Source organism: Eschrichtius robustus, chromosome 3 (genome assembly GCF_028021215.1).
Source record: "Eschrichtius robustus isolate mEscRob2 chromosome 3, mEscRob2.pri, whole genome shotgun sequence".
Taxonomy (NCBI): domain Eukaryota; kingdom Metazoa; phylum Chordata; class Mammalia; order Artiodactyla; family Eschrichtiidae; genus Eschrichtius; species Eschrichtius robustus.
In genome coordinates this window covers 177,307,743-177,321,328 of record NC_090826.1, presented here as the reverse complement: position 1 = coordinate 177,321,328, position 13,586 = coordinate 177,307,743, and the positions used below count along the sequence as shown (strand labels likewise).

The 13,586-nt window shown below is 34.9% G+C and overlaps 1 long non-coding RNA gene across 1 annotated transcript in view; it reads right to left on the bottom strand.

The window, feature by feature from the left end:
• The window catches only part of LOC137761635 (uncharacterized), a 34,979-nt gene extending 23,182 nt beyond the window's left edge, over positions 1 to 11,797 (bottom strand). Inside the window, exon 1 of the long non-coding RNA XR_011073439.1 lies at positions 11,631 to 11,797. This is a non-coding gene — a long non-coding RNA (uncharacterized lncRNA). The remainder of the gene's footprint in view (positions 1 to 11,630) is intronic.
• Between the last annotated feature and the right edge of the window lie 1,789 nt (positions 11,798 to 13,586).

The window sequence follows — 13,586 nt, the reverse complement described above, 5'->3', positions numbered from 1 at the left end:
ATGCTTTGTGTCCAGATTGATGAAGGATCTGAAAAACTTGATGTTAAAAAGAAGAAGAAAGATGAATGACAAGAACAAGAACAGAAGGAAAAGGAGAAAAGGGAGAAAGAAAAGAAGGAGCTACATTTGAAAAAACTGAGTCATTTACCCTAGAAAAATGAAAACTTTAGGAGAAAATATTGACTTCATTAACTAGGAGACTGAAATTTTTTAGGCTTTTTCTGTATCATTTCATGGGACGATCGAACAGATTGAAGATATAGTTGGAAATATAAAGGGATGTATTTTAGGTTAATTTATGGAAATATTTTCAAAACAATAAGGTGTGATAAGCAGACTACCTGAAACTTGATGAAAATAGCGTGTCCCGATAATGAAGAAAATGGAATTATCCTTATGTATGGTGGTATTTTAGAATTTAAATCACTAATAATCTCTATTCTTAATTTTTTAAAATGGCTTATTCTATACTTGTATAAACAGTGATATTTTGTGAAACAATTTTTTTTTTACTTTGTCTCACTCAACAGTTGAACCTGGATGCCTGCTTTTCATTCAAAGAGAACACCCAATGTTGAAATATTTACACATAGCCAATTTGTACCCTGAGTATTGGAAAAAATAAGCTCAAATAATTCTAAAATGCAATCAATTTATCCCTATAAATCCAAAATAAAAATTGTTTTCTTATCTAAACTGGTTTAAAACAGGGAATTACTACTTTTACTTGTCACTATTAAGTAGAGTGTGTTCATTTCCCAACATATTAAAATAATGTAGCAAAATATATAACTTTCTAAGTCCCTGAAGATCATTATCACCTCAAACTATTTAATTTTATAATGACTGTTTCCAATTCCTTTCCTGGCTTTAATCCATCTACCTTATAGTCATTCTCAAGGTCCCGTGGAAATTTTCCTCCTAGACAAACCTACCTCTGAATCTTTTCTGTAGCTTTATCATGGCGAACAATGTTAGATATTCTTGAAGAAAATAAAGAGGTTGCAAATAGTGACCATCCGTTCTTTTGGTAGAGTTTTGCTTTAGGACCTGACCCCCTTCTACTCTATTCAATTCTGATAGCATTCTCGATCAAATATCTTCCCACACTCTCCACAGGAACAAAGTAGGACCCATGAGTGAAAACTGAGGTCGCTCCGTTCATGTGGACACAGCAGATTAGGAATTGGATGATATATATGGGTGGGTATGGCTGGTATGGTGCGAAGAGAGTCTTTGTTCTTGGCACCACACTAGCCATACCGACCCCATATGCTGAAGCTCGAACTAGAAGCCGCCTGCAAGTCTGGAACATTTACTAGCGTGACTTTGATACCACGTGGAGAGAGCCTATTTGGGAATGAAACAAAAAGGGACAAAAGCAGGAACAGGGGAGCTAGAGAAATAAGATATAGTCCTGAGGACACCATTGATCTCCGAGATGCCAATGGGCATTATGTCAGGAGTGGCACTTGGACCAAACACTAGCGTGAGCCAAGAATGAAACTCTTTTAAGCCATTTGAGCTGAGTTATTGTGCCTTGTATAGGTAGTGCCTATACCTCTTTTCCCCTTAAACCTAGAATCCAGAGCAAGCCCTCTGCAATCTATTGGTTCTTTATTTCTCGTCCTCTAGGTCTCATTCTGATTGATCCTCACCTTCCCCTACCTTTCCTAGCCCAGCAGAACCCAAGATGCCTCCCATGTAAACTGTTTCCCCAAATCTTAAGGTCATGTCACTTTCTATTGACATATAATTTTACATGACAAGGCCTGAGATGAGAAGAGAAAAAAGAAAACCTGGTAAGAAAATTATATTTCCTTTTTTCTACAGTGTAGGGTAATATTTATTTTTTACTCTTTACACAGATGGTATTGATTACAAAACTAGATTTAAAACTTTCAGTATCCTTCCTCAATTTTGCATGCCGTCAGAGGATTTTTTTTTCTTGTATTACACTTTTTGTGTGGTCTTGACACTCTCCAGAAAACCTCCCTGGTGAACCCAAGTTAGGATATGGGTGACGAATATTAGACTCCCAGCACCTGACGATTCAGGTTTGTGGGCTTTTTTGTTTTGCTTTTTCCCATGCATTTCCAACCAAGTGAACTGATTATTTCTCAAAGGGAACATCAGCTTCCCACTAACTTTTGCATTTCCCACACATGCACTTCTTTCTGCAGTTTTGGGCTGGTTCCATGGTTTATTTTGTCACCATCCTTTATTTATCAACTTAACTACTCTCAGTGACTGGTGGTGTCTGCTTCATAACTGGGAAGAGTGAACAAGCAGTGGGAGAAAAGAATAAACAGCAAGCACCTCAAAGCCACCCCAACCAGCACTGAAGTGCTTCTTTTCCCTATGACTCATAAAGAAGTAGCTAATAGTGTGTCACACAGAGGTCACAGCATCCAGTGGAGACAGAATGTTCCGTCAAGATGAACTACTTTCATGATGGCAATAACATCTAATTTGAACTTGCCTGCTTTGTGTATTTTGGACTGTTTAGTACATAGATAAGTTAGCTAGTATAGTAGCGCTGTGGGTTCATAGTTGAATTGATGATTCTCATAATGGGTAACGTCTCACTTTTACCCCCGTAATGTCTACTTCTTGGCTATTATGTTTAGTAACTGATATCAAGCTATTTCATTTCATGTTGAGAGGCACGTTCATACCTGAGGAAAAAAGGGGGATGATAATGCTTTGTGTAGAAAAGCCAGGTATTTTTTTTTTCAAATATGCAATTTTAATGAAAACATTAATGAAACATTATGGGAAATGTGAACTTGGACTGGATATTGGATCATATTAAAGAATTAGTGTTATCCTGTTAGGGGTCATAATGTTATTACGGTTGTATTACTTAAAGAGTCCTTGGGACTTCCCTGGTTGTCCAGTGGTTAAGGCTCCGTGCTTCCAATGCAGGGGGCACGGGCTCAATCCCTGGTTGGGGAACTAAGATTCCACACGCTACATGGCCAAATAAATAAATAAATAAAAATAAAGAGGCCTTACCTTTTAGAGAACTTACCAAAAATTTATCAATAAAATGATATGACATCTGGGATTTGCTTCAACACAATCGGGGGGGGTAAGAGGAGCGAGCAGAATAGAGATAAAACAAGATAGTGAGTTGACTGTCAAGCTGAGTGATGGGTACAGAAGCACTGATTACACTACTCTCTCTATTTTCATATTTGTTTGAAATTTTCCATAATAAAAAGGGTTTTAAAGAGCTACTTCCCAGGACTTCCCTGGTGGTCCAGTGGTTAGGACTCTGAGCTTCCAATGCAAGGGGCGCGGGTTCAATCCCTGGTCAGGGAACTAAGATCCCACTTGATGTGCAGCGCAGCCAAAAGAATATTTAAAAAAAAAAAAAAAAAAAAGAGCTACTTCCCCTAAGACTAAATATAACACCTTACTTCTCTATGATAAAAAAGCAGTTTTTGCTTTAAATAGCAGTTTTTCTTTCCAGTACACCCAAGTGAGGACATCATTGCATATTACTCAAATTTACAACTGGTCTGAACCTAGTCATAGTAACAAGAAGTTACTGGGTGGCAGGATCAGAATCCAAAAATAATTTGACAGTTTGGAGGCTGAGCCAAATCTAATAAGAAAGATTTCACGGAGACTAATGTAAATCAAAAACTTACACGTATTCAAACAAAACAAGCTATACAGTGCGGCATGCAGAGATTCACAATAGATTGCATAAAATGGCACCAGCTCAGGATGACTCAGTAGCAGGAAAGGGCTGCCAGACTCACCTGCAAGGTTGAAGGATGCACAAAGAGTAGCCCCCATGCCCAGGTATTCTTTATTAAAGTCTCTAAAGATGACTTTTCTATTTGACAAATTAACTTGTTTTCATAAACAAGCATCCTCTGCCTCCTTTTTTTCCACCTACATTGGAAGTCATTATCTTTACTGGGTACATGATGACACATTTAAAATCTTTTCTTACAATTGCCAATTCATAAAATGATGGAATACTTATTTCTACCTATGAAAACTTCATTAATTACCCTAAATCCAATGTAAAAACACATCTTCTGGGAAGTACTATTTACTTCATATAGTTTAAATTAATTTTTTCTTCCATTTGGCTTCTGTAATTTATCATTAATTTAAATGCGATGCTAGTCATATATTTTGTACTTATTTGATCTAATATTAAACTACAGTCTCCTTGAAGGAAGGGATTCCTATGTATTCATTTTTTATGTTTGTTTGCATTTTAAGTACTAAGAATGGAACCTGGAAGGAAGTAAGCATTAATTAAATATTTATAACTTAAGTGTTGAGATACATTTTATTTTTGGAGCATCTGAACATTTTTGGATGAACTAGTACTATTTAGAAAACAGTTTTATACTTCCAAATTAGGGATTTTGTCTATATTGGCAGGAAGAATGATTTAGATAGACACACACACACACGAATATAAAAGTGAAGTTATAGGCTGTCATGCGCACCAACACACACAAAGTAAACTTGCAATTGTCCATGAATCTAAAGGAGCCATGTTTCTACCTCCTTTTATAAAACAGGTTTAAAGACAATGAAAAATTAAAAATAAAGAAAAGGTAATTCTAAATAAAAGAGAGAAAGAGGAATGAAATAAGTAGAATGTAAAATAAGGTAGGACCAGGAAACTTTAGAGTTTTTTTGTGGATGAGTTTTTATAGGATAGAGGGATAGTAACAAATGAAATTAAAATATACCAGTAAAATCAAAATTTCCTGATATCTCTATCAGTTTCTTCACATAAAATATAGCGATAACAATAACCCCTTAGGATTACTTTGGGGTGTATACATGTGTCCACAGACAATATTTATTAATATGTAGTGTTAAATAGTGACAGAAGTTATCAAATAATAACAACCCACAAAAAGACATAAAATAATTGAATTAACAAGCAGTTCCTGTTTAGCAGTGAAAGCTACACTCCCTTGATTATCTTATCTTTCCCAGTAACACATTCCTCCTGTCCTGATAGACACTGAACTTGAAGAAGACTGTAAAATATCTGTAGTTTTCTTGAAACAGTTTTGAACATCGTCATTGTGAAATAAAACATCCTAACGTAAACAAAAGTTGCCGAGGTTCCCTGAGGCATTCTGGCCTTTGTCCTTTGAATGACCCAGGTAATCTAGGGAGCTCTTAGGGAACAAAGTATGCTCCTGAATTACATTATAACTATATTTAAGTATCATGTTTATACTTGTAACATTGTAATTCTGGGCTCTTTCTAAAGGGTTTTTCCCTTTATTGCCTGTAGTTTTAAAATCACAATAATTATGCCCTTGATATTTGTAATGATGTCAAATCATATAGCTATGACTCTTTTTTTTAAAAATAGATCTTTATTGGAATATAATTGCTTCACAATACTGTGTTAATTTCTGTTGCACAACAAAGCGAATCAGCCATATTCATATATGTCCCCATATCCCCTCCCCCTAGAGCCTCCCTCCCATCCTCCCTATCCCACCCCTCTAGGTCATCGCAAAACACTGAACTGATATCCCTGTGCTACGCTGTTGCTTCCCACCAGCCAACTATTTTACATTCCGTAGTGTATATATGTTGATGCTACTCTCACTTTGCTCCAGCTTCGCCCTCCCACCCCATGTCCTCAAGTCCATTTTCTATGTCTGCCTCTTTATTCCTGCCTTGCAACTAGGTTCATCAGTACCTTTTTTTTTTTTTTTCAGATTCCATATATATGCGTTAGCTTATGGTATTTGTTTTTCTCCTTCTGACTTACTTCGCTCTGTATGATAGACTCTAGGTCCATCCACCTCACTGCAAATAACTCAATTTGTTTCTTTTTATGACTGAGTAATATTCTATTGTGTATATGTACCACATCTTCTTTATCCATTCCTCTGTCGATGGACACTTAGGTTGCTTCCATGTCCTGGCTATTGTAAACAGTACTGCAATGAACATTGTGGTACATGTCTCTTAACTTAAATACTGAGACACTTGAAATCAATATTCTCCTTTTTGTAAAAATCAATTTTAATTCTTAGTGGTTATGGATGCTGCTTAGGAACATAATATACATATATTATTTCCTGAGACTTACCTGGCCATGCATTCAACATGGCATTACATAAAATTTGATTTACATAGATACTTAAATTGATTTCCAAAACCTAATTAAGAATGATTTTGATGATGATCTTTTGAGAGGTCACTGCATTTAAAAATATTCCTTAGGGTATTACCAGACAGATATTTAAAGTTCAAGTACTCAGAAAAAATGTCATCAACGGCTTCAAGACATTAAGCTGGCCTATTTACTTTACCATAATAGCAGTGGGAGGAAAATCCAGTTATCGTCCGTTCCACTTTTCAAGTCTTGAATTTTCCTTTTAGCTCAGCATGCCAAAATGATCCTCCTTTTATTATGAAAGATTACAACAGGGTACTTCAAGAAATTAGCTTTTAACACTTACGTGGCCCAAGCTGCACCGATGCAAAGAATTTTATTATGATTGGGGAAGAACAATTTTGGCTCCCACAACCATTTATTCAATTGCTCACCACCAGATTATTATTGTGAAACTTAATTACTTGTTTCAGTGAAACACCAACAAAATACCTATATATTCTTATATAAAGCAAGTTATTTAAAAGTATGTTTTATTATAATTCATCACTTTCCTTTTCTTTTTCTTTTTTTTTTTTTTAATATTTTGGTGCATCCAAAGGAGGTACTTACAGGGGTAGGAGATAAGAAATAGTTAAGTGGCTGACTGCTGCATCTAGGATAATAATATATACTGCAGTGTTTTTATATACATATGTACATATATATACTCCAGTATATGTGTGATATGATGTAGTTCAGAGCCCTTTTATATCAGAGTCATTGATGCTTAAATGAAAATGGGTTGGAAAATCAGACTCATTATTACCCCCAAGGGTAAAGATCATCCTGCACTGGTTTGCCACCATTTGAAGTAACCAACCAGTTGGAACTGAACCACAGTGAAGATAAATACAAATTAGGACATAATTAACAGGAGCTAGAAGCTAGAGGGAAGAAGAACAAAACATATGCTTATAAACAGAGATGAAAAAATGGCAAGATAAAAAGAATTATAAAAACCCTCAAGGAGATACATGTAAAGTATCGAACTGACATAATGAAATTTAATATAAAAAAACTCTTCAGATTAACTGAGAGAATAGCCACTGTTAAGATGCTAAAGGCTTAGATAATAACAGAAGAACTATCTAAAAATACAGAGCCAAAAATGTAAAGAAAAAAATGATAATGAATAAAACAAAAAAACAAGAAAAGAACCTTGAGTGATACATACAGGAGTTCGAATATACAATATATAAAGTAATTTCAAAAAACAAAAAACAAAAAATCAGAACTTTATACATAATCTTCTAAGCCTAAAGAGAGAAAGAACAGTTTATTCACATGGGAAACAAGGTGATGACAGCACAGGCAAGATCATCTACAAGGAGAACAGTCCTGAAATTCAAGGATGCTAAGCTAAGCTCACATCCTACTGACAGGTTGTAAGAAAGATGATGATAAGATTCATGGATTCAGAGAATATATCACCCACATATATTATCTGAGGAGAAGTATCAGAAAAAAATCTAATCTAACAACCACTAGTCAGAACTGAAGATTTCAACATAGTTAAAGAAAGTAGAAAAAATGCTGCAAAAAATGAATTTTGAAATATATTTATAAGTACACACATTTCTACTCTAAAATACAGAATTCAATCAAAGAGGATAATCACAAACTCTGAGATGGGAATGTGTATCTTACATTTTAAATAAGAATATTTTTAATAAGAGCCATTTGCATGTAGAGTCTAAAATAGATCCAGAATTAAATATATTGCCCTCTCTCAGCAAAATTTAAGTATGGTACCGTCTGAGAGAGGAGTTTGAGAGTTCAAAAAAAAAGAAAAGTAGGAAAATAAAATATCCTTAAAGTTTCATTTTATTGGAGAGAGAAAATAGTACAGGAATTTAAAAATTTATCTATCCAGATGGGGGGAATTTTTATCACTCATTCATAAAATTGTAGAGAAATATGTTTAATTTTGAGACTCAGGAAAGGTAAAATTATAAATAAAGACCTGGAAAACAGTAATAGAATTAATGGATTAACAAGAGAAATAGAGGGATAAATGACATCATGATCAAAATAATATATGAGAAAAATAAAAATAAATGAATATATAAAAGGAAAACCATGAAGAAAAATAAATAACAAATAGAAAGTCAGATCATGAAAATATATTGAAGTGTTCATTTAAAATAAACAGAATAAAATCTCTTATTCACAACAATGTCCAATTACAACACAGACACTGCACATGTTAAACAAAATTGGGTATAGACATGTACTTTTAAAGAGTAAAAATTGAGAGGCAGAGAGAGAAGACAGGATGAAGGGGTACACGAAAAGATTATCAGGAAAACACAAATAAAGATAACAGTACTCTATTTTTTTATATTAATGTCAGAAAATATAAAAGAAACAAAGAAACATGCCCACCCACTTGTAAGCCTCCCAAGCTTCCTCCTCTAATCAATCACTTCGTATCTATCACTTTGCCTGTCCCTGAATCCTTTCAGCACTGAGACATAAAAAAACTGGAGCTCCTCAGAGCCCCCCACAAGACTCATCTCTGTGGTTTCAGAAGAAGTACTCTCTGGTGGCCAAGAGGTAGAACCAATTATAAAAACGTTATCTTATTTCATTAAAATGACTAGAGTGTGAACTCATCAAGAAAAATATGAAATGAAGGCAGAAGGCAAACAAGCAATGCAGCAACTTGGAACAACACTCTTAAGGGACTCGGGAATCCAAATACCAAATTAGGGACAGGAAATTGGGCGAATGTCACTAGAAAATTGTGGGGCTGGGCTAGAATTCTGTACATACTTACAGCCCTTGGGTCCCCCATACTTGTCTCAAGTCTCTAAGTGACAATGTTGTCATCTTGAAATTTTAATTCACTGACCTCGGCTCTGACATAATTGGTAAACCTATACTCTTCATTGGGTAAATGCATTTCCATAAATAAATACAGAAATGGTGAAAAAAAAAAACCCTTAATTTTGATAAATTTGTGCTAAATTAAGAGAAATATTTCTATGAGTTATATAAAATGCAAAAGTTAAACTCACATAATGATCTTATGGTTTTAAATGGGAAGCTGAAAGAGTTTGACTAAATGTATAAAATATTTTCATGTTAGAGACAATTTACTCCATCATGAATGTGAGATGTAGCATTTGAATTATATTGTGGTTAAATGCTCAGGAAGTTTTGGTTTTTCCAAGTTTGTAAATTTTGGCAATTAAGATGTTGAAGTATTTAAATATATTATGTTGACACAGTATTTATTTAAACTACACAAATACAAATATAATATCTATTTAAACTATACAAATATTGATATATACGGATGCACATATTAGTATGTAATATGTTTATATTTTATTTAAAGTATATATAAACATGAATATATAATACATAAAAATATATAACATACATATATACTCATATGAATAAATGTATATATTCCCTATTAATCAATATTATATGTAATACATTATATGCAATTTGAAAGTGAATTTTATATTCTCTTTATTCCTCTACTTTGTATTACAGAAATGCATTTTATTTACCCATAATTAATTGCCTGCCTTATATCTATAAATAAATTGTTAGATGGTAAGTAAATCTAATAATTAGGTTGCAAATGGAACAGAGTTTAAGAGCATTTACTCCATTAAATTAATAAAATATTATGCAAATTAAATGGAAAGTTTTTTAAGATATAATTTTGTATATATGTATAAAAACATCTAAGTTAAGTGTAAGAAAATTTTTATTTGCAATATTAAAGACTGAATAAAAACTTTAAATCTTAAGAACTATCCATAGTCATTTCTCCTAGACATTAAAAGTTGTAAAAGCAACACATATTGGCATTTGTTTCATAATTAGTCACTGCTAGCATAGAAAAATGCAACACAGAAAGATAAAGTTACTTTCTTATAAAAGATGGCCATTAGTGCATTTGTGTTTCTCTGTGTGAGTGTGAATGTGTATGTGTGAGTATAAAAAGAATGAAATTAGATTAAGCTTCTTACATACTCATGACTGGAAAAAAATTTAAGATTTTGCCCAAAGTGGAATAATACAAATATTGCCCTTTTGCTAGACAAAACAGTAATCCTTTACAATTTCCTGTCTTCATTATTACATAAAACATATTTAATATGAAAGTGTTTACTGTATATTAAAAGATGATAGGAAAAGAACAGTGTAAGCTAATGTAGTGTAGGTAAATTAATAAATGAAAAAGGCAGAAATTAATAAAATGAAAGATACACAAAGAACAGAGAACTGGAGAGAGAAAGATAAAGGCAGACTATTTTGAAAATACACACAGACGCTAATCTCTTATGAGAGTTTTAAAACAAAACATGAAAATGAAGAAAATTAAGAATGCAAAAGACACAGCCATAGACAGATAAAGATGAAAATAATTTTATGATAATTCTACATGTAATAAATTTGGAATGTTAGAGGGACTGTATGATTTCCCATAAAAATTATAGTTTAAAAATATGACCAGAAGACAAATTCTATTTGAATAGACCAATTTCCTTAGAAAAGACTGGAGACATTTTTAAAACGTTAACAGAATAGATGATTCCACAGCCTAATTCTATCTAACATCTAAGAATATATAAAACTATTCTAGATAGAACTATGAACATTTCACAGCTTACTTGTGATGCTAGCTATCTTATATACCCAAACTTGATGAATACAATTAAAGAAAAATGACTATAGACCAATCTCCCTCATATGAGCAAAAATTATACAATACATAAATGTAGCAAAAGATACATTATCAAAACCAAAATCATAATAGGAATTGTCATGGGGAGCTTTTTAATTGTGTTGGACTTGAATTAACAGTATTATACTCTCTCAAGGATATACTCCCTCATACAGAATATAGCAAATGCCTCGCGTTGGCAGATTATATGGAAGAGAAGATTCAAATGCCACCGACACAAGATGAGCGCTAGAGAACAGAAGGGCAACTTTTTCCCTGACTCCTACATTCTACCTGAGAGTGTGTGAGTGTTGTGTGTGTGTGTGTGTGAGTGTGAGCACTTCCAGTGAATTTGCAGGAAATAAATGGACTTCACCAAAATGTCCTTCTGGAATTGGGACCTTACTGTTGTCATCTGTTTGTTAACTTTATTCTCTCCGTATTGATCAGTTAGGATATAAAAGAATTGTATCATCTAGTGGGTTTAACAAAAAACAAATTAAAATGGCATAGATATCAAACTTTCACTTTTCAGTTGGCAAAGTTCCAAGTTTTAAAGTTCTGAATTTCATTGTAAATAGTATACTAGACGGCAAACTAAAATTTTAGTGTAGTTAAATGTCAAAAGACTATACGAGCCTTCTGAATTACTGAAAAACAGCGGCCTACATTGTTTGAGAAGTTACTTTGACGGCTTCTAAGAACCGCGCAGAGGATGCCAGGATGGATCACACAAATTCCTCACCAAAATGAAGGTTTACTCCCTACCTTCTCCTCGGCAGAAAGTCCTCATTTTTCAACACTTCAAAGGATTTGCCTCAACTGAAGAGGCCTGCATTGTCCAGTACAGTCGTCCCTCCGTATCCGCAGGGGATTGGTTGCAGAACTCCCACCCCAGCCCATACCAGAATCCACAGATACCCAAGCCCAAAGACTCTCACGTCCTTCGTGTAAAATGCCGTATTACTACCGGTCCTTCGTATCCACCGATTCCACATCCGCAGATTCAAACAACCTCGGATCCAGAGGTGGGCGGAATCTGCGGATGCAGAACCTGCAGATAGGGAAGACAACTGTAACGCCCGTTTCCAGCGATGAATCAATGTGGGGTCAAAAACGCCCAGCCTCTGTGCCCAACCTTAGGACAATTTTAGAGTGTCCTCCAAATTTTGGAACTTCCTTAGGCCTCTATTAAGTCTGTAATGCAGCTCAACTTCTGCCTGAGCTTTTTTCCCTTCCTCCGGCAGGTGTTAATTTTAACACACTCGCTAATAAATTTCCTGCATGCTTATCTCAATCTCAGCGTTGGCTGTCCTAGGAACCAAATCTGCAGGCAGTTAGTTCCAGGAGTGGCTTGACTAAACAGACTCTGGAATGGGATTTTGCTGCTGGCAGTCTACACTGCCATCACAGCCTCAGAAATCTTTAAATAGGGGTGGTGGTGTGTTCTTCATTGTGACTGCATCTCACCAACACCTCTTCTTCCACCCAACCATGATGCTCTCTCCTTTCCCTTCAATACGTTGTGACCACAAAAGCATTCCTGAATGTGAAATCCTATCTCAGGTAACCAACCTATGATGGTGCCTTTTCACTGTAAAAATGTAAATGGATTTCAAATGTAGTGAAGAGGATATTTTACATCACTCTTTTGGGGGGAAATATGTTCTGCTTCATAACTGGCCGTCATGTACACAGATGGAGATAACAGAAACCAGTTAATCTCAACCAAACGTATTTTATGGATTACTTATATACACTCAGTGCAGAAATACAGTTAGAGACTGAGAGTCAGATAAGTGTCATTAACCAATACAATATGTTCCAAAGTACTATACTGGCCCATAGAATAACAGTTTTTCTACCATGTATTTCTTTTCTTTTTTCTAATTTTATTTATTTATGGCTGCGTTGGGTCTTTGTTGCTGCGCGCGGGCTTTCTCTAATTGCGGCGAGCGGGAGCTGCTCTTCATTGCAGTGCGCAGGCTTCCCATTGCGGTGGCTTCTCTTGTTGTGGAGCATGGGCTCTAGGTGCGTGGGCTTCAGTAGTTGTGGCATGTGGGCTCAGTAGGCTTGTGGGCTCTAGAGCGCAGGCTCAGTAGTTGTGGCACACGGGCTTACTTGCTCCACGGCATGTGGGATCTTCCGGAACCAGGGATCAAACCTGTGTCCCCTGCATTGGCAGGAGGATTCTTAACCACTGCGCCACCAGGGAAGTCCCTACCATGTATTTCTTGTTCATGGGCTATTTCCAATTGTGGGAAATTTTGGTCATTATGATATAATACACATGAAAAAGGTGTGTGGTCTTGTTTTTATTGCTCATTTTTGTTAGAGATACAGCATACATATTAATAATTGAATCGATGTAAGTGCTAAAAAGGCTTAAGGTTTTTCTTATTTTTTTGACAACGGATGATTTTAGATGGCTATTCAGCATGTAAAACATTCTCTGAACCAGACAACAGTTGATTGAGTTGTTGTTCAGTGTCTCTGTAATAGTCTAAAAGGACAATCTATGGTTTCTGGGTTCCCAAAATTACTTGGTTTCCTGGCAGGGTGTTGAAACGCTTAACTAGTTTATATTATCTTTGAAAATAAACTAGTTAAAGGAGTATCAACCTTGTGCTTTCATAAATACAATACGGAGTCCTGTCTGAAAAGGAATATGAAATAGAATGTGAGTGAGGAGAAATAAATTACATTTCTTGAAAGATTATTTTA